The 21953-nt window shown below is 47.5% G+C and overlaps 1 protein-coding gene across 1 annotated transcript in view; it reads left to right on the forward strand.

Annotated features, from left to right (window-relative positions):
• Window positions 1-11957, forward strand: part of FSIP1 (fibrous sheath interacting protein 1) — a 261319-nt gene extending 249362 nt beyond the window's left edge. The window contains exons 15-17 of the transcript XR_008849005.1: window positions 11306-11419; window positions 11549-11739; window positions 11827-11957. The gene's annotated coding sequence lies outside the window, so the exon portion shown is untranslated. The remainder of the gene's footprint in view (window positions 1-11305; window positions 11420-11548; window positions 11740-11826) is intronic.
• Window positions 11958-21953: the final 9996 nt, after the last annotated feature.

The following is a 21953-nucleotide window of genomic DNA, read 5'->3' on the forward strand; positions in this document are numbered from 1 at the left end:
ACTATGGTGGCTCTTGGGTAAACTTGATGGATATGTGTCTTTTATTCACCCGTACTATGGTGGCACTTGACTGAAGTTGATGTACGTCTGTCTTTTATTCACATGGTGTATATGCCATACTGTATTTAATATGGGGCAGTTGTATCTGCTCTGTAGGACTGGTCAGATGTGCGCCATATGCTTTAAAGCCACCATGCCACATAGTGATAAGAGGACATGTAGAATGATGTCTAAATGCATACATATTTATATAGCGTCAACATATTCCAGTTTTTTTCTACTATAGTGCCCCTGTACATGTTGGGAGTTGTAGTTTTGCAACAGCGGAGGCCCCCTGATTAGGAAACACCTACACATTCCATAGCATACAATATGAAAAAATTAAAGGCAAACAGACTCACTCCATGAAAGCTTACAATCTAAAGTCATTCCAAACAACTTCACACTTCTCCTTGGGGATTAATGGCCATTTAAATGACCAAAAAAGCATAAATGACAATATGGTTTGTATATGTATCACATGTTTCTGGGCCAATCCAGCCCCTTCATCAGCTACGACAAACCTGGTACCTGATGAAGGGGCTAGATCGGTCCGGAAACGGGCTGTACATAAATATACCATATTGTACTTTTATCCTTTAAGTCATATGATTATTACTGGCAGCACACAGTTTACCCCCCCCCCCCCCCCCCCCCAAAGAGGAGTGTGGAATTGGATGGAATTACTTTAGATTGTAAGCTTTTTTGGAGCTTTTATAGAAAGTCAGTCTGCCTTTCATTTTTCCATATTGTATGATTATACTACTATGACGTGTAAGTACCAGGTTTGTCTTACCTGATGAAGGGGCCAGATCAGCCCGGAAATGCATTGTACATAAATAAACCATATTGTATTTTTATCCTTAAAGTCGTAGGAATATTTCTCAGTGCTCATTTATCCCCAAGATGGACTGTTATGTTGGGATGGACTTTGTTATGCTTTTTGGGAGAGATTAAAGGGGAGACTGGCCTGGGGTGACCTGCTAATAATTGTCAATCTGTGTGAGTATCTAAATTCAGCTATAGCGTCAACATATTCCATAGCTCTTTACACTCAGTCAGAAGCATCAAGATATAGCATGGAAAAATTAAAGGGATAATCCACTGCCCCAGCGTCCATAACATTTAGTTCAGAACATGATGTCACACCCCCTCAATTCAAGTCTATGGGAGGGGGCGTGACGTACGCAGCCCGTACCCAGCATTCGGAACTAAATGTTCCGGACCCTGGGGCAGTGGAGTACCCCTTTAAAGGCACAATGACTCTAGCAAAAAAGCTTATAATCTAAAGTGGGATTCCGAGCACTGAATCAGTATGGTCTACGGCTTAATATTAACCCAGCTTTTCTGATTTTATGGGCGCCATGTCACCAAGTGATTCACTGATTTTAGGGGAAAGTATCTCCATATTACAGTGCTATAAAGATGTGGAAAATGTAGAAAAATGGTCTTAGAGTCGCTGCGTAAAACGTGGTCACAGATGGAAAGACTCGAGCCAGCACAGGACAATTAATATTTTATTTGGCACAACAGACGACGCGTTTCGGCACACAGAGAGTGCCTTCCTCAGGTCCAAACATACAGTGCAAATTCTGGGGTGGATCAGATGCAAGATTGCACTTGTGGGGTTCCTGTGATGAGCGGTGCTGGCGTGGGTCTGCCTGTGCTATAAAGAGGCACCATATGGCGGCACACAGAGTACTAGGGAGCTCCCTATAGCAAATCATAGTACAGTACTATGAATGCTGCAGGGACATCGCCTAAATGTACTGTAGGAGAACGTTTTCCAACAGAGGATAAGTTTTCCAACAGTAGCCTCTAGGGGGAGCGTGTGATCTGATTATGGACAGAAGAGATCAGCTGCGGAATCTGAATCAGTGAAAGTCTCCGCGAAAAAAAAAAATAAAATAATAATTCAGGGAAATCAATATAACAAATATAACAGACTCATAAAGACGCCCTCCACCTACGGATTAGATGAGTTGTCTCTTTATTAGATTTTCGGTCCACTTTTGCCACTTCATCCTCCAATTGTTAAATATTTCTGTGTCGGACGGAGTTATAGAACTAATACGGTTCCAATGTCTGGAATTCCATTCATGTCTTAGGGCTGTGACATCAGCAAGGAGGGAAGGAAGGGCTCCTGGATAGACGTCAGGAGCAGTGCCAAATCTAATGGTTGCTTATAGGCCTGACAGGTTTATATCTGGAGTCTATATATATATATATATATATATATATATATATACATATATATATATATATATATATATATATTAATCGGTTCCAGGACGACCATTGTATGTTGAAACCATTGTATGTTGAGACCATAACTCTATGGAAACCTGGTAATTGGTTCTGAAGCCACCAAAATGTTATCCAAAAATAGGAAAAAGTGATAATTAAAGAAAAATAAGTAGATGACTAGTACAGATAAAGCAAATCCTTACATATAAAAGTAAGAAAGATCTGCTGGGAACTGTAATCACTGTCTATGTAGAGGACAGGAGCTTCTTTGGGGTCCTGTACAGTACATACAATGGGGAACATGTAATACCTCCCTGTACTGTAGGAGGCACTACTAGACACCAGTCAGTGCATACACTTCAGTAATACAGGTAAAGAGTAGTACAGAACATTTAATACCTCCCTATACTGTAGGAGGCACTACCAGACACCAGTCAGTGCATGCACTTCAGTAATACAGGTAAAGAGTAGTACAGAACATGTAATACCTCCGTATACTGTAGGAGGCACTACCAGACACCAGTCAGTGCTTACACTTCAGTAATACAGGTAAAGAGTAGTACAGAACATGTAATACCTCCCTGTACTGTAGGAGGCGCTACCAGACACCAGTCAGTGCTTACACTTCAGTAATACAGGTAAAGAGTAGTACAGAACATGTAATACCTCCCTGTACTGTAGGGGGCGCTACCAGACACCAGTCAGTGCTTACACTTCAGTAATACAGGTAAAGAGTAGTACAGAACATGTAATACCTCCCTGTACTGTAGGAGGCGCTACCAGACACCAGTCAGTGCTTACACTTCAGTAATACAGGTAAAGAGTAGTACAGAACATGTAATACCTCCCTGTACTGTAGGGGGCGCTACCAGACACCAGTCAGTGCATACACTTCAGTAATACAGGTAAAGAGTAGTACAGAACATGTAATACCTCCCTGTACTGTAGGGGGCGCTACCAGACACCAGTCAGCGCATACACTTCAGTAATACAGGTAAAGAGTAGTACAGAACATGTAATACCTGCCTGTACTGTAGGAGGCGCTACCAGACACCAGTCAGTGCATACACTTCAGTAATACAGGGGTTTTACCAGTAAAATACCCATTCCAATTGGTCAGTTCTTCCAGCCATTGACACCTTTCACAGATCTGGACTGTACATAGCATGTCACGATGCCGGCTGGCAGGTAGTGGATCCTCTGTGCCAGAGAGGGATTGGCGTGGACCGTGCTAGTGGATCGGTTCTAAGTCACTACTGGTTTTCACCAGAGCCCGCCGCAAAGCGGGATGGACTTGCTGCGGCGGTAGTGACCAGGTCGTATCCACTAGCAACGGCTCAACCTCTCTGACTGCTGAAGATAGGCGCGGTACAAGGGAGTAGACAGAAGCAAGGTCGGACGTAGCAGAAGGTCGGGGCAGGCAGCAAGGATCGTAGTCAGGGGCAACGGCAGGAGGTCTGGAACACAGGCTAGGAACACACAAGGAAACGCTTTCACTGGCACGATGGCAACAAGATCCGGCAAGGGAGTGCAGGGGAAGTGAGGTGATATAGGGAAGTGCACAGGTGAACACACTAATTGGAATCACTGCGCCAATCAGCGGCGCAGTGGCCCTTTAAATCGCAAAGACCCGGCGCGCGCGCGCCCTAGGGAGCGGGGCCGCGCGCGCCGGGACAGGAGCGAGTGAGAGCGAGTCAGGTACGGGAGCCGGGGTGCGCATCGCGAGCGGGCGCTACCCGCATCGCGAATCGCATCCCGGCTGGAAGCGGAATCGCAGCGCCCCGGGTCAGTGGATCTGACCGGAGCGCTGCAGTGGGGAGAGTGTAGCGAGCGCTCCGGGGAGGGGCGGGGACCCGGAGCGCTCGGCGTAACAGTACCCCCCCCCTTGGGTCTCCCCCTCTTCTTAGAGCCTGAGAACCTGAGGAGCAGACTTTTGTCTAGGATGTTGTCCTCAGGTTCCCAGGATCTCTCTTCTGGACCACAACCCTCCCAATCCACTAAAAAAAAGGTTTTCCCTCTGACCTTTTTAGATGCTAGAATCTCTTTGACGGAGAAGATGTCCGAGGAGCCGGAAACAGGAGTGGGAGGAACAGATTTGGGAGAGAAACGGTTGATGATGAGTGGTTTAAGAAGAGAAACGTGAAAGGCATTAGGGATACGAAGAGAAGGAGGAAGAAGAAGTTTGTAAGAGACAGGATTAATCTGACACAAAATTTTGAAAGGACCAAGATAGCGTGGTCCCAACTTGTAGCTAGGGACACGGAAGCGGACATATTTAGCGGAGAGCCATACCTTGTCTCCAGGGGAAAAAATGGGAGGAGCTCTTCTTTTCTTATCCGCGAACTTCTTCATGCGTGATGAAGCCTGTAAGAGAGAATTTTGGGTCTCTCTCCATATGATGGAAAGGTCACGAGAAATTTCATCCACAGCGGGCAGACCAGAGGGCAACGGGGTAGGGAGGGGGGGAAGAGGGTGACGGCCGTACACCACGAAAAATGGGGATTTGGAGGAAGATTCAGAGACTCTGAAGTTATACGAGAATTCGGCCCATGGAAGGAGATCTGCCCAGTCATCCTGGCGGGAGGAAACAAAATGTCGTAAATAATCACCCAAGACCTGGTTAATTCTTTCTACTTGTCCATTGGATTGGGGATGATATGCAGAAGAAAAATTTAATTTAATCTTGAGTTGTTTACAGAGAGCCCTCCAGAATTTAGACACGAATTGGACGCCTCTATCCGAGACGATCTGCGTAGGCAACCCGTGAAGACGAAAAATGTGTACAAAAAATTGTTTAGCCAACTGAGGCGCTGAAGGAAGACCAGGAATAGGGATGAAATGTGCCATTTTGGAGAATCGATCAACGACCACCCAAATAACAGTGTTGCCACGGGAAGGGGGTAAATCAGTAATAAAATCCATACCAATCAGAGACCAAGGCTGTTCGGGGACAGGCAGGGGATGAAGAAAACCAGCGGGCTTCTGGCGAGGAGTCTTATCCCGGGCACAGATAGTGCAGGCTCGCACAAAGTCCACAACATCCGTCTCCAGAGTCGGCCACCAATAGAAGCGGGAGATGAGTTGCACAGATTTCTTGATGCCCACATGACCTGCGAGATGGGAGGAGTGACCCCATTTGAGGATTCCGAGGCGTTGGCGTGGAGAAACAAAGGTCTTTCCTGGAGGAGTTTGCCTGATGGAGGCTGGAGAAGTGGAAATCAGGCAGTCAGGAGGAATGATGTGTTGCGGAGAGAGTTCAACTTCCGAGGAACGAGAGAGAGCATCGGCCCTAATGTTCTTATCGGCAGGCCGAAAGTGAATTTCAAAATTAAATCGGGCAAAGAACAGAGACCACCGGGCCTGGCGAGGATTCAGCCGTTGGGCAGACTGGAGGTAGGAGAGGTTCTTGTGATCGGTGTAAATAATAACTGGAAATCTTGATCCCTCCAGCAGATGCCTCCATTCCTCAAGTGCTAATTTGATGGCTAGAAGCTCTCGATCCCCGATGGAGTAGTTCCTCTCCGCCGGAGAGAAGGTCCTAGAAAAAAAACCACAAGTGACAGCATGCCCGGAAGAATTTTTTTGTAGAAGAACAGCTCCAGCTCCCACTGAGGAGGCATCAACCTCCAATAGGAAGGGTTTGGAAGGGTCAGGTCTGGAGAGCACGGGAGCCGAAGAAAAGGCAGACTTGAGTCGTTTAAAGGCGTCTTCCGCTTGAGGAGGCCAAGACTTGGGATCGGCATTTTTTTTGGTTAAAGCCACGATAGGAGCCACAACGGTAGAAAAATGTGGAATAAATTGCCTGTAATAATTGGCGAACCCCAAAAAGCGTTGGATAGCACGGAGTCCGGAGGGGCGTGGCCAATCTAAGACGGCAGAGAGTTTGTCTGGATCCATTTGTAGTCCCTGGCCAGAGACCAAGTATCCTAGAAAAGGAAGAGATTGGCATTCAAACAGACATTTCTCAATTTTGGCATAGAGTTGATTGTCACGAAGTCTCTGAAGAACCATACGGACATGCTGGCGGTGTTCTTCTAGATTGGCAGAAAAAATTAGGATATCGTCCAGATATACAACAACACAGGAGTATAAAAGATCACGAAAAATTTCATTAACAAAGTCTTGGAAGACGGCAGGGGCGTTGCACAGGCCAAAGGGCATGACCAGATACTCAAAGTGTCCATCTCTGGTGTTAAATGCCGTTTTCCACTCATCCCCCTCTCTGATGCGGATGAGATTATAAGCACCTCTTAAGTCCAGTTTAGTAAAGATGTGGGCACCTTGGAGGCGATCAAAGAGTTCAGAGATGAGGGGTAGGGGGTAGCGGTTCTTAACCGTGATTTTATTAAGACCGCGGTAGTCAATGCAAGGACGTAGGGAGCCATCTTTTTTGGACACAAAGAAAAATCCGGCTCCGGCAGGAGAGGAGGATTTACGGATAAAGCCCTTTTTTAAATTTTCCTGGACGTATTCAGACATGGCAAGAGTCTCTGGGGCGGACAGAGGATAAATTCTGCCCCGGGGTGGAGTAGTGCCCGGGAGGAGGTCGATAGGACAATCATAAGGCCTGTGAGGAGGTAGAGTCTCAGCTTGTTTTTTGCAGAAAACATCCGCAAAGTCCATATAGGCCTTAGGGAGACCGGTTACTGGAGGAACCACAGAGTCACGGCAAGGGTTACTGGGAACCGGTTTTAGACAGTCCTTGGAACAAGAGGGCCCCCAACTCTTGATCTCCCCAGTGGACCAATCCAGGGTTGGGGAATGAAGTTGAAGCCAGGGAAGTCCAAGGAGAATTTCAGAAGTGCAATTGGGGAGGACCAAAAGTTCAATCCTCTCGTGATGAGATCCGATGCACATTAGAAGGGGCTCCGTGCGGAAACGTATGGTACAGTCCAATCTTTCATTGTTTACACAATTGATGTAAAGGGGTCTGGCGAGACTGGTCACTGGGATGTTGAACCTGTTGACGAGAGAGGCCAAAATAAAATTTCCTGCAGATCCAGAGTCCAAGAAGGCCATAGTAGAGAAGGAGAAGGCAGAGGCAGACATCCGCACAGGCACAGTAAGACGTGGAGAAGCAGAGTAGACATCAAGGACTGTCTCACCTTTGTGCGGAGTCAGCGTACGTTTTTCCAGGCGGGGAGGACGAATAGGACAATCCCTCAGGAAGTGTTCGGTACTAGCACAGTACAGGCAGAGATTCTCCATGCGGCGTCGTGTCCTCTCTTGAGGTGTCAGGCGAGACCGGTCGACCTGCATAGCCTCCACGGCGGGAGGCACAGGAACGGATTGCAGGGGACCAGAGGAGAGAGGAGCCGAGGAGAAGAAACGCCTCGTGCGAACAGAGTCCATATCTTGGCGGAGCTCCTGACGCCTTTCGGAAAAACGCATGTCAATGCGAGTGGCTAGGTGAATGAGTTCATGTAGATTAGCAGGGATTTCTCGTGCGGCCAGAACATCTTTAATGTTGCTGGATAGGCCTTTTTTAAAGGTCGCGCAGAGGGCCTCATTATTCCAGGATAATTCTGAAGCAAGAGTACGGAATTGTACGGCATACTCGCCAACGGAAGAATTACCCTGGACCAGGTTCAACAGGGCAGTCTCAGCAGAAGAGGCTCGGGCAGGTTCCTCAAAGACACTCCGGATTTCCGAGAAGAAGGAGTGTACAGAGGCAGTGACGGGGTCATTGCGGTCCCAGAGCGGTGTGGCCCAAGACAGGGCTTTTCCAGACAGAAGGCTGACTACGAAAGCCACCTTAGACCTTTCAGTGGGAAACTGGTCCGACATCATCTCCAGGTGCAGGGAACATTGGGAAAGAAAGCCACGGCAAAACTTAGAGTCCCCATCAAATTTATCCGGCAAGGATAGGCGTAGACCAGAGGCGGCCACTCGCTGCGGAGGAGGTGCAGGAGCTGGCGGAGGAGATGATTGCTGAAGCTGTGGTAGTAACTGCTGTAGCATAACGGTCAGTTGAGACAGCTGTTGGCCTTGTTGCGCTATCTGTTGTGACTGCTGGGCGACCACCGTGGTGAGGTCAGCGACAACTGGCAGAGGAACTTCAGCGGGATCCATGGCCGGATCTACTGTCACGATGCCGGCTGGCAGGTAGTGGATCCTCTGTGCCAGAGAGGGATTGGCGTGGACCGTGCTAGTGGATCGGTTCTAAGTCACTACTGGTTTTCACCAGAGCCCGCCGCAAAGCGGGATGGACTTGCTGCGGCGGTAGTGACCAGGTCGTATCCACTAGCAACGGCTCAACCTCTCTGACTGCTGAAGGCGCGGTACAAGGGAGTAGACAGAAGCAAGGTCGGACGTAGCAGAAGGTCGGGGCAGGCAGCAAGGATCGTAGTCAGGGGCAACGGCAGGAGGTCTGGAACACAGGCTAGGAACACACAAGGAAACGCTTTCACTGGCACGATGGCAACAAGATCCGGCAAGGGAGTGCAGGGGAAGTGAGGTGATATAGGGAAGTGCACAGGTGAACACACTAATTGGAATCACTGCGCCAATCAGCGGCGCAGTGGCCCTTTAAATCGCAAAGACCCGGCGCGCGCGCGCCCTAGGGAGCGGGGCCGCGCGCGCCGGGACAGGAGCGAGGGAGAGCGAGTCAGGTACGGGAGCCGGGGTGCGCATCGCGAGCGGGCGCTACCCGCATCGCGAATCGCATCCCGGCTGGAAGCGGAATCGCAGCGCCCCGGGTCAGTGGATCTGACCGGAGCGCTGCAGTGGGGAGAGTGTAGCGAGCGCTCCGGGGAGGGGCGGGGACCCGGAGCGCTCGGCGTAACATAGCATTATATGTTGAGTTACAAGTTACAATGAGTTTCAAGTTACAATGGTCCAGAAAAGACCATTGTATGTTTAAAATATTGTATGTAGAGGCCATTGTAAGTTGAGGGATCACTGTTTACAGCTGTGTATGCAGTTTAGAAGTTGTCATTCAGCATCTGTATGAAAGTGTGGTGTCCCGGTACTGGACATGGTCCTGGACCTTTGGTCGTAAGTCCCCATAGTCAGAGTTCCTCCATGCTGTTAGGATTCTCTTAGTGGGATAACCCTCAGTCGCCTCATAATTCTGTAATTTATTGTTTATATTTAGAATATTTAATAATATAAAGGTTACTTACAGGACCTTAGGTCATGTGATTCATAGTAAATGTGTTATGCTAAAGTTAAGGACCTTTCGGGTCATGTGATTTAGTCATGTGATGTACCACAATCCTTTGTGATAGAACTGACAGGTTTGGGGAACCAATAAGCTTTGAGCCTGCCCCTTCAGATATAAAGACGCTGTGTCCAATCATCGCTCTCTTTCCCCCGGGATATGACAGCGAGCGGAGCTCTGTGCAAATCTACAAGACTAATTAGGCCTGAAGCCTATCTCTTCAACTTCTCGATAACCAGGAGTCTACCTAACTCCAATTCAGCTAATTCTACATGACTACTGAACCTAAATCAAACCCCTAAATTCAGTGGAATAGCGTAAAGCAAGCCTCAAAGCTTATTCCCTACAAAGTCCCAACCAACCTGTGAGGAGCCTAAAGTCCGGTCCTCTTGTAAAGACAGTTTGCTGATTGCATCCTGCATAAAATCTGCAGTAAAGTTATTTCCCGTTTATTCCAATTCCGGTTGTGGACAATCCTTTATTCCTCCCTATCGTTCCTGGGACGGGTGGCGGTAGGATAAATATATATGCAGAGGAACCCGCACCCTGGCGTCACGACAGTTAAGGGTTAATGCTAACCCCTATTCACCCTGCACCCCCTAAGCTACCACAAAAGCATAAAATATCTTATACCGCAGAGAACCCAGCATTGCCGGTCTTCCTACCTAAACTGTATGTGAGAGGAAAAGCAACAATGACGCTCTACTCTTATCTCGTCCTCATGTCCTGATCTCATACTGTCCTTATAATGCAACCTAAAATCCCTTTCTTATATCCCGACTTCAGATCCCAACCTAATATCTTGTCCCCCACGTTTTGACCTCAAATCCCGATCTTTAATCCCATCCTCATATCTTGTCCTCATGTCTGGTCCTCATATCCGCTCCTTATATCTTGTCCTTGTAAACCATCTTCTTTTCCTGACCTCAGATCCCCGAAGCCATACTTGCTATTCATATCCGGTCGAATCCTTAAATTCTGACCTTATATACCATACTCATATCCTGACCTCATATTTTTTCCTCATGTCTGGTCCTCATATCTCTACTGTATATCCTGTAATCATATACCGTCTTGTCATTTTGAGCTTATATCTCCTCCTCATATCCTGACCTTGTATCTAATCCTCATATGCCAACCTCATATCCTGTCCTCATACCCCATCCTCATATCCTGACCTCGTACACCATCCCCCACACTAACTATTCTTTGCATCATCTGCCGAACAGTTAAATCATACTTTATCCCCCAGAAAGCATGATTTAACTGTTCAGCGGATGATGCAAAGAATAGTTAGTGTGGGGGATGGGGTATGAGGTCAGGATATGAGGATGGGATATGAGGTTTGTTCACATGTGTGCATTTTCTGCTGCAGAAAAAATATGCATGTGTGAATGTGCTCATACTATTTTGTTGATCCAGCAGCAGAGTCCCATAGACTCCCCACCCCACTGTATTTTTAGTTTACATATAATTAACATGTGTACCAAGTTTAAATGGGTACTCCGCTGCTCAGCGTTTGGAACAAACTGTTCCGAGCGCTGGAGCCGGCGCCGGGAGCTCGTGACTTCATAGTTCCACCCCTCATCGCATTGCCCCCTCAATGCAAGTCTATGGGAGGAGGTGTGACGCCCCCTCCCACAGACTTGCGTTGAGGGGGCAGGACGTGACATCATGAGGGGCGTGGCTATGACGATAAGAGCTCCCGGCGTCGGCTCCAGCATTCCGAACAGTTTGTTCCAAACGCTGAGCAGCGGAGTACCCATTTAAGCTCCCCTACTTGATATAGATTTAAAAAACAAACATCAGTATAAAATTCCCAGAAAGACATTTTAACCATTATTGTTTGTTTTAAAGGGGACATTTCCTTCAAAGAACTGGTACACAGATAAAATCATATGTGCAGAGACTTTGCATGCCTTGGTTTGGATACAGAGAGATGTTATCCTATTGGAACATGAACGGGCGCAGGTATGTATTTGTTTGTGCTATTCATCTAGGATACAGTATCATAGTACTTGGAGTGTCTGATAAGGACGTCAGCCGGGTGAGTGTGGGCTATACCAGTAATCTCAGACAATATAAATTCTTCTCTTACAGTTCAAGCTGTATAGATATGAAAACACGCCGAATCCCCAGGTAGTCTCTATGTCAAGTCCTTCACAGCAGAAATATCAATGATTATATGCATATTTATAATATACATTCAGCAGAGATATCACATGACAACACAAAGTAGCTCTCTAGTGCCACCTGTTGGAGGTAACTTCAGCAGAGGAATGGATGGAAAGGTATGTAACAGTTTATTATTTTAATGCCTTTGAAAAAGATTTATAATATACATTGGTTAAAATATGTGTATATGTTTGTCCCTGCAGCTATTGCCTGTGTGTCTCTCTGAAGAGACCAAGGGCTCTGTACACCGAGGACAAGCAGGGCTCTGTACACCGAGGACAAGCAAGGCTCTGTACACCGAGGACAAGCAGGGCTCTGTACACTGAGAACAAGCAGGGCTCTGTACACCGAGGACAAGCGGGGCTCTGTACACTGAAGACAAGCGGGGCTCTGTACACTGAGGACAAGCGGGGCTCTGTACACTGAGGACAAGCAGGGCTCTGTACACTGAAGACAAGCAGGGCTCTGTACACTGAGGACAAGCAAGGCTCTGTACAACGAGGACAAGCAGGACTCAGTAAACTGAGGACAAGCAGGGCTCTGTACACCGAGGACAAGCAGGACTCTGTGCACTGTGGACAAGCAGGGCTCTGTACACTAAGGACAAGCAGGGCTCTGTATACTGAGGACAAGCAGGGCTCTGTACACTGAGGACAAGCAGGACTCCGTGCACCGAGGACAAGCAGGACTCCGTGCACTGTGGACAAGCAGGGCTTTGTACACTGAGGACAAGCAGGGCTCTGTACAAGGAGGACAAGCAGGGCTCTGTACAAGGACAAGCAGGGCTCTGTACAAGGAGGACAAGCAGGGTTCTGTGCACTGAGGACAAACAGGGCTCTGTACACTGAGGACAAGTAGGGCTCTGTACACTGAGGACAAGCAGGGCTCTGTACACTGAGGACAAGCAGGGTTCTGTACACTGAAGACAAGCAGGGCTCTGTACACTGAGGACAAGCAAGGCTCTGTACAACGAGGACAAGCAGGACTCAGTAAACTGAGGACAAGCAGGGCTCTGTACACCGAGGACAAGCAGGACTCTGTGCACTGTGGACAAGCAGGGCTCTGTATACTAAGGACAAGCAGGGCTCTGTACACTAAGGACAAGCAGGGCTCTGTACACTGAGGACAAGTAGGACTCTGTGCACCGAGGACAAGCAGGACTCCGTGCACTGTGGACAAGCAGGGCTTTGTACACTGAGGACAAGCAGGGCTCTTTACAAGGAGGACAAGCAGGGCTCTGTACAAGGACAAGCAGTGCTCTGTACAAGGAGGACAAGCAGGGTTCTGTGCACTGAGGACAAACAGGGCTCTGTACACTAAGGACAAGCAGGGCTCTGTACACTGAGGACAAGCAGGGCTCTGTACACTGAGGACAAGCAGGGCTCTGTACTCTGAGGACAAGCAGGGTTCTGTACACTGAAGACAAGCAGGGCTCCGTACACTGAGGACAAGCAGGGCTTTATACACTGAGGACAAGCAGGGCTCTGTACACTGAGGACAAGCAGGGCTTTATACACTGAGGACAAGTAGGGCTTTGTACACTGAGGACAAGCAGGGCTCTGTACACTGAGGACAAGCAGGGCTCTGTGCGCTGAGGACAAGCAGGGCTCTGTGGTCTGAGGACAAGCAGGGCTCTGTACACTAAGGACAAGCAAGGCTCTGTACACTGAGGACAAGCAGGGCTCTGTACACTTAGGCCAAGCAGGGCTCTGTACTTTGAGGACAAGCAGGGTCTGTACACTGAGGACAAGCAGGGCTCCGTACACTGAAGACAAGCAGGGCTCCGTATACTGAGGACAAGCAGGGCTTTATACAATGAGGACAAGCAGGGCTCTGTACACTGAGGACAAGCAGTGCTTTGTACACTGAGGACAAGCAGGGCTTTGTACACTGAGGACAAGCAGGGCTCTGTACACTGAGGACAAGCAGGGCTTTGTACACTGAGGACAAGCAGGGCTCTGTGCGCTGAGGACAAGCAGGGCTCTGTGCGCTGAGGACAAGCAGGGCTCTGTGCGCTGAGGACAAGCAGGGCTCTGTGCGCTGAGGACAAGCAGGGCTCTGTGCGCTGAGAACAAGCAGGGCTCTGTACACTGAGGACAAGCAGGGCTCTGTACACTGAGGACAAGCAAGGCTCTGTACAACGAGGACAAGCAGGACTCAGTAAACTGAGAACAAGCAGGGCTCTGTACACCAAGGACAAGCAGGGCTCTGTGCACTGTGGACAAGCAGGGCTCTGTACACTGGGGACAAGCAGGGCTCTGTACACTGGGGACAAGCAGGGCTCTGTATACTGAGGACAAGCAGGGCTCTGTACACTGAGGACAAGCAGGGCTCTGTACACTGAGGACACATCACTCCCCCTATCATAGATTTGCATTGAGGGCGCGGGGCGTGACGTCATGAGGGGGCAGTTTGTTCCAAATGCTGAGCAGCGGAGCACCCCTTTAAGGACTTCTTCTTAAAGGGGTTCTCCGCCTCTAGACATCTTACCCCCTATCCAAAGGATAGGTGACAAGATGTCTGATCTTGGGGCTCCAGCCGCTGGGGACCCCTGTGATCTCGGCTGCGGCACCCCAGACATCCGGTTCATAGAGCGAACTTTGAGTACAACATTTAATTTTTATTTTTTTTAAATCAACTGGTGCCAGAAAGTTAAACAAATCAGTAAATTACTTCTATTTAAAAATGTTAATCCTTCCAGTACTTATCAGATGCTGTATGCTTCAGAGGAAGTTCTTTTCATTTAGAATTTTCTTTCTGTCTGACCACAGTGCTCTCTGCTGACACCTCTGTCCATATCAGGAACTGTTCAGTGCAGGAGAGGTTTGCTATGGGGATTTGCTCATACTCTGCACAGTTCCTGACAATGCTGACTAGTATGTAGTAGAAATGATAAAAAACTGATAGTATGTTAAATCCATCAGCCTGAAAGGGGTACTCCGGTGAAAAAAATATATTTTTTAAAATCAACTGGTTCCAGAAGGTTTTACAGATTTGCAAATTACTTCTATTAAAAAATCGTAATCCTTCCAGTACTTTTCAGCTGCTGTATACTACAGAGGAAGTTGTGTAGTTATTTCCAGTCTGACTACAGTGGTCTCTGCTGACACCCCTCTCTGTGTCAGGAACTGTTCATAGTAGAGGCAAATCCCCATAGCAAACCTATCCTGCTCTGGACAGTTCCTGACATGGACAGAGGTGTCAGCAGAGAGCACTATGGTCAGATAGAAAAAACTACACAACTACCTGTGGAGCATACAGCAGCTGATAAGTACTGGAAGGATTAAGATTTTTAATAGAAGTCATTTACAAATCTGTTTAAGTTTCTAACACCAGTTGATTTTTGAAAAAAAAAAAAAAAGTTTTCTACCGGAGTACCCCTTTTAGGGTATGTTCAGATGTATTTTACGCTACAGATCCGCCGCTGAAGTGGTAATACGCCGATACGAGCAGACACACTGAGCTAGTTCAAGAGCAGCTGCGACGTGCGAATATACTGAGCATGCACGCTGCGACTCGCATATTGCAGCATGTCTGCTCGTAGCGACAGAATGCCACTCTGAGCAGGCACCTGTAAAAGCAGCATACAGGGGTCCTTCAGCGGCGGATCCACAGCGTAATACGCGCTGGAGACCCACTCATGTGAACATACCCTTAAGGGGAAAGAACATGAAGGTCATGTGTGTAGAGTAAAGACAGAAGTCGATAAGCTCATGTCGCTGGGGAAAAAAAGGGTTTTGTCTCCCAACAGTAGATTAGGAACTTCCTAATACTGGATATTATGGCCAAAGAGGACTTCACGAAGCACAAATGAAACCTGGTGATGCTTGTCATGGAATCCAGTGGTGCCCTGAACATACACAATAGTCTGAAGCAGTAGAGGAATGTGAAATGGTCTATTGAATCGCTCTTCCCATTGCAGAAAATGGATGAATGCTCGAGTGACACAAAAAGACATGTCTACAATTGGTATTGTGTGACTTTATTGGTCCTGAGTATGGTTATCTGATGGCTTTGTTCCTTCTGACCTAGTTTTGCTGCACTAATTCCATTGGAAGACAACAGACCTTGTGTATGTGCAAGAATTATATATATATATATATATATATATATATATATATATATATATATTTGTGTATGTATGCCAAGGCCTGCTATATAAGACTCAATGGTTAACAAAGAACAGGTCAAATGAAACAAGTCTCTTTATCTCTTTATGTTCCATGGCAGACCTTGGTATATTGTGTACTATACTGTATGGGTAAAAGTGTAACATGTCCAGGGGGCAAGTCCCTATGCTAGCCTGTACACATTTGATGTAACAAAGTACATTTTCCATGCACAATTATACTGTATACTTTTAAATAAGTCATACAGTGACTAAATAAAACAGTACATAACGTATATAAGGAGGAGTATTGGGGGAGATTCATCAAAACTCGTGCAGAGGGAAAGTCCAACAGTTGCCCAGAGCAACCAATCAGATCGCTTCTTTCATTTTTCAGAGGCCTTTTCAAAAATGAAAAAGTAATCTGATCCTCTGCACAAGTTTTGATGAATCTTCCCCATTATCACCAAACATATTACCATCAAACTGCTACTGACCAAATCCTGTATACTGAGACCAATATTACCAATAATATCAATATAAAAGGAGGAATATTATTACCATAAATATTACCATCATACTGTTACTGACCAAATCCTGTATACTAAGACCAATGTTAATAATAATACCAGCATACAAGGAGGAATATTATCACCATACATATTACTATCATAGTGTTACTGACCAAATCCTGTATACTGAGACCAATATCACCAATAATACCAGAATACAAGGAGGAATATTATCACCATACATATTACCATCATCCTGTTAGTGACCAAAGCCTGAATACTACGATGCTTAAAGTGGTACTCTGCTACTTTACTTATTTACTATCCACAGGATAGGGGCTAAGTATCTGATCACAAGGTGTCAGACCACTGGAACCCCCTGCAATTTCTTGCATGGCACTCTACTAGTGTATTCATCTCTATGGGAGAGCCAGAGATACATGAGCGCTGTACTTGTGTTCCTCCAGCTCTCCCAAAGAGATAAATGAAGAGACGATGTCAACCCTCACTCCATGAGTGTCAGGATCCGGGTACTGAGAGGATACTGGTGGTGGATCCTCTGTGTCAGTGGGGTGATGACGTGGGCCGTACCAGGGGAATGGAGTCTAAGGGGTTACTGGTTTTCACCAGAGCCCGCCGCAAAGCGGGATGGACTTGCTGCGGCAGGTAACCCCCAGGTCGTTCCACCCGATAGCGACTCAACCCCGACTGACTGCTGAGATAGGCACGGTACAAGAGATTAGGCAAGAGCAAGGTCGGACGTAGCAGAAGGTCAGGGCAGGCAGCAAGGATCGTAGTCAGGGGCAACGGCAGCAGGTCTGGAACACTGGCTTGGGACATACAAGGAACGCTTTCACTGGCACAATGGCAACAAGATCCGGCAATACAGGGAAGGGGAAGTGAGGTAATATAGACCAGTGCACAGGTGAAGTTACTAATTTGGGCCAGGCGCCAATCAGCAGCGCACTGGCCCTTTAAATCGCAGAGAGCCGGCGCGCGCGCGCCCTAGAGAGCGGGGCCGCGCGCGCCGGGACTGGACAGACGGAGGACAGGTCCGGTAAGCAGGCTGGGATGCCAACCGCGAGCAGGCGCGTCCTGCATCGCGAGTCGCATCCCTGCTAGAGAGGCTGCGAGCGCTCCGGGGAGCGGGGACCCGGAGCGCTCGGCGTAACAATGAGTGAAGAGAGACAAGATGCCATGGATAGGTAATAAGAAGTAAAGTAGTGGAGTACTCATTTAACAAATTTCTTTTGAATCTAGGAAGTTAGGAAAATTATTATTTTTTTTTTAAACAACCAGCGCAATGTTTCAGAAATTTTAGAGGTGGTTGTTTAAATATGTTTTTTTTTTGCATTATTTTCCCAGCTAAGGCTTGTTTATTGATCCATTACAAACAGAACGTTAATGTTTTTTTCTTTTTTTCTACTTTGGCTGCCATTAACGTCCGTTATTGTAATGAAGCATAACAGGAGTTATAACGGGCAAAGAGAATCCTGTTCACTTGAATGGGATTCCTCTAAAGTCCATTTGAACTCCCGTAAATGCGGCCAAAGATAGCGGGAGAAAAAGACGGTGCATGCACAAATTTTTCTCCCACTATATTCCTAATGGGCACAAACGTCCTTGTGAAAGAAACCTATATTTTGCACAAGGACCTGGGTAACAAGTCACTGGACCCACCCCAAGGACTGGTACCCGGGTCACGGCGGCATTTTAAAATTATGATTACTCTGAATCACCTGGGTGTCTCAGTGTAATTCATAGTGTCCCACAAACACAATGACTGCACCAGTTTTCTACTACCTGTGGTTTGGGCAGCATAAAACTGATGACAGGTTCCCTTTACCTGTAGTTAAAGGAAAACAGTCAGCAGAGTCACCCGCACTAACCAGTGGTACTGGCTGGTAGTGGGGGTCACCCTGATTAAAACGAAGTTCACCATGCCTGAATCTGTCGCTCCCTTTCTAACCCTGAACCCTTTCTATTCGTGATGCCAGGGTGGGGGCTATTCTCTGTATGATTGTCCTACCGCCACCCGTCCCAAGAGCGATAGGGAGATAGGAAATAATTGATTGTCCACAACCGGAGTTTTGCAGAAACTTGTCGGAACTTTTACTGAAGATTTTATCCAATAATGAACAGGAACAGTCCATATAACAAAGTCTATTAGAGCTTGACAAGTGGTTGGGACCTCATGAGTCTATTGAGCTTAGGAACGTAATTGTTGCGCTGATCCACTGGATTTAGGGGTTTAGATTCGGTGCAGTAATCACGCTAGCTTTAGCGGGGATTGAGATTTTAACTCACGGTTTAGTTTCAGGCTGAGGCCGGCAGGCTTCTGGCCTAGCTTGTCTTTGTAAGTTGCGCAGATCCATCCTAATAGTCCGGGTACAGCTCCCTTATATGGGCAGGGGCTGGACTTAAGCTCACTGGTCCATAACAACTGTCAATCTTCTTTACATGTGACCCAAGGACCCCCAAAGGTCCTAAAGCATAACCCAAAGGAATTAACATAGTCACATGACCGAAGGTAAAGGTAATTACACTAATATACATTATTAAATATATACACATAACACTATAAAATTAGAGACGGAGGAGGCGACTAGGGGCTGTCCCATCTGGAGGACCCTACCTGAACGTAGTAACTCTGACTTTGGGGACCACCTTACAAGGTACGGTATGCAATACGGTACCGGGACACCACATACTGAACCATCTCTATGTATAAATAAGTGCAGAGAACCGGCTGGGCAAATGGGCAGATAATCCTACACCCTTTTAACTGGACATAAATTGTTATGAGGAAGGCGGAAAATGTGCAACTTTTTACCTTTTCCCAAAGGGTCTGTTTTAGACCTTTTAATATTGATAATTAGACTAGTGGAAGAGACAGAAATGTCCTCTAATGCTAATGGAGAGAGAGCATGCCTGTTGGGCGCTGTAAATTCACCCACTCTCAACGCCCCAAAGAATGCCAGAACAAAGGCTGTCTAAGGCAGCGCTGCTTCATAACTATCTGAGCAAACAACCAGACAAGACTTTGATAACTTTACAAGTGTGGAGAAAACTATAGGTGGCCTCAGGTCCTTACCAACCTTTATACTACGGTAACCTTTCATTACAATTTATAGGTGCAAAATCTAAAAAAATAAAGATTTTGAACCCAATAGTGGTCTTCAACCTCCAGATGTTGCAAAACTACAACTCCTAAAACTTTTTTTACCCAAATATCCTTGGTAAAATGAGGGTGCGTGTTATAGGCCGGTGCGTGGTATACCCCGATAAATACGGTACATGCTGGAAAATTTATACGTTAAAAATTGTCTTCTCCTGAAGAACTTTTTTATTTTTATGCGTATGGGGCGGTATGAGGGCTCATTTTTTGCGCAGTGATCTGTATTTTATAGCGGTACCATTTTTGTATTGATCAGACTTATTGATCGCTTTTTATAAATTTTCTCAGGATATAAAAAGTGACCAAAAATGCACTATTTTGGACTTTGGAATTTTTTTGCACGTACGCCATTGACCGTGCGGTTTAATTAACGATATATTTTTATAATTTGGACACGCGGACACGCGGCAATACCACATATGTTTCTTTTTTTTTACGCTGTTTTTTTTTTTTTAAATGGGAAAGGGGGGGGGTGATTCAAACTTTTATTAGGGGAGGGGTTAAATTATCTTTATTCCCTTTTTTTTCACTTTTTTTTTGCAGTGTTATAGCTCCCATAGGGACCTATAACACTGCATAAACTGATCTTTTACATTGATCAGGGGTTTCTCATAAGAAACCACTGATCGATGATTCTGCCTCTTGACTGCTTATGCCTGGATCTCAGGCACTGAGCAGTCATTCGGACACCAGGAGGCAAGGTAGGAGACCCTCCTCATGTCCTACAGCTGTTCGGGACGCTGCGATTTTGCCGCGGCGATCCCGAACAGCCCCCTGAGCTAACCGGCAGTGATTTAGTTTCACTTTAGATGCGGCGTTCAACTTTGAACGCCGCGTCTAAAGGGTTAATAGCGCGCGGCACCGTGATTAATGCCGTGCGCTATTAGCCACGGGTCCCGGCCGTTGTTAGAGGCCCCATGTTATAGAACGGGAGCGGACTCAGGACGTACAGGTACGCCCTGGGTCCTTAACAGGTTAAATGTGTGACCCCAAACAACTAATGAAACTACAACCGGAAACAGCTCTAACAAAACTACGTTGGATGTCAAACCTGCTTCTATCCAAGACACCGGCCATGGTTCAGCTGACCATTGGCCTTTAAAATAAGCACCAAATCCAAAAGAGCCCGCAGCATCTGTAAAAATCCCTAATTCAGATAATGAAGTAAAGTCTGACTGCCATACTGATGCACCGTTAAACTTAGCTAGAAATTCAGCCCATAGAGACAGATCATCCTTAAGGGCTCTGTCAACCTGTCACGATTCGGCAGGCTGGAGGTGGATCCTCTGTGCCAGAGAGGGATTGGCGTGGACCGTGTCAGTGGACCGGTTCTAAGTTGCCACTGGTATTCACCAGAGCCCACCGCAAAGCGGGATGGTCTTGCAGCGGCGGTAGCAACCAGGTCGTATCCACTGGCAACGGCTCAACCTCTCTGACTGCTGAGATAAGCGCGGTACAAGGGAGTAGACAAGAGCAAGGTCAGACGTAGCAGAAGGTCGGGGCAGGCGGCTAGGTTCGTAGTCAATGGTGATAGCAGATGGTCAAGAACACAGTAGAGGTAACACAGAGTAGCTTTCTCAAGGCACAAGGCAACAAGATCCGGCAAGGGAGTGCAGGGGAAGTGAGGTATAAGTAGGGAGTGCACAGGTGGAAACTAATCAGGAAGATTGGGCCAGGCACCATCATTGGTGCACTGGCCCTTTAAATCTCAGAGAGCTGGCGCGCGCGCGTCCTAGAGAGCGGAGCCGCGCGCGCCAGAGCATGACAGCCGGGGACCGGGACAGGTAAGTGACTTGGGATGCGATTCGCGAGCGGGCGCGTCCCGCTATGCGAATCGCATCCCCGCCGGCAATGTCAGTGCAGCGCTCCCGGTCAGCGGGTCTGACCGGGGCGCTGCAGGGAGAGAAACGCTGTGAGCGCTTCGGGAAGGAGCAGGGACCCGGAGCGCTCAGCGTAAGAGTACCCCCCCCCCTTAGGTCTCCCCCTCTTTTTGTCGGGATGTCGCTCCACCTGGGATGAGGACATTGGGAGCGATTGTAGAGTCTCCTTCTGGGGGGACAGTGAAGTCCTGGGCAGACCGGTCAGAAGGAGTGGGAATGGGGAGGGGGGGCAGAGGGTGAGGCTTGGCACAGTCCTGATAGGCCTTGGGGAGACCAGGCACAGGAGGGGACACTGAGGCCCGACAGACGGGGCTGGGAGCAGACGTGAGGCATTTCTTGCGGCAAGCAGGACCCCAATTCTTGATCTCCCCGGTGGTCCAGTCAAGGGTGGGAGAATGGTGCTGGAGCCATGGCAGACCGAGAAGGACTTCAGATGTGCAACCGGGCAAAACCAAAAATTCAATCTTTTCGAGATGTGGTCCAATGTTCATAAGCAGAGGCACTGTGCGATAACGCACAGTGCAGTTCAACTTGACTCCGTTGACTGAAGCAATGTAGAGCGGCTTGATGAGACGGGTTACCGGGATGCAGTACCTATCAAGCAAAGAGGCCAGAATAAAATTTCCAGAAGAACCGGAGTCCAAGACGGCCA

The sequence above is a fragment of the Hyla sarda genome, chromosome 11, assembly GCF_029499605.1.
Source record: "Hyla sarda isolate aHylSar1 chromosome 11, aHylSar1.hap1, whole genome shotgun sequence".
Lineage (NCBI taxonomy): Eukaryota > Metazoa > Chordata > Amphibia > Anura > Hylidae > Hyla > Hyla sarda.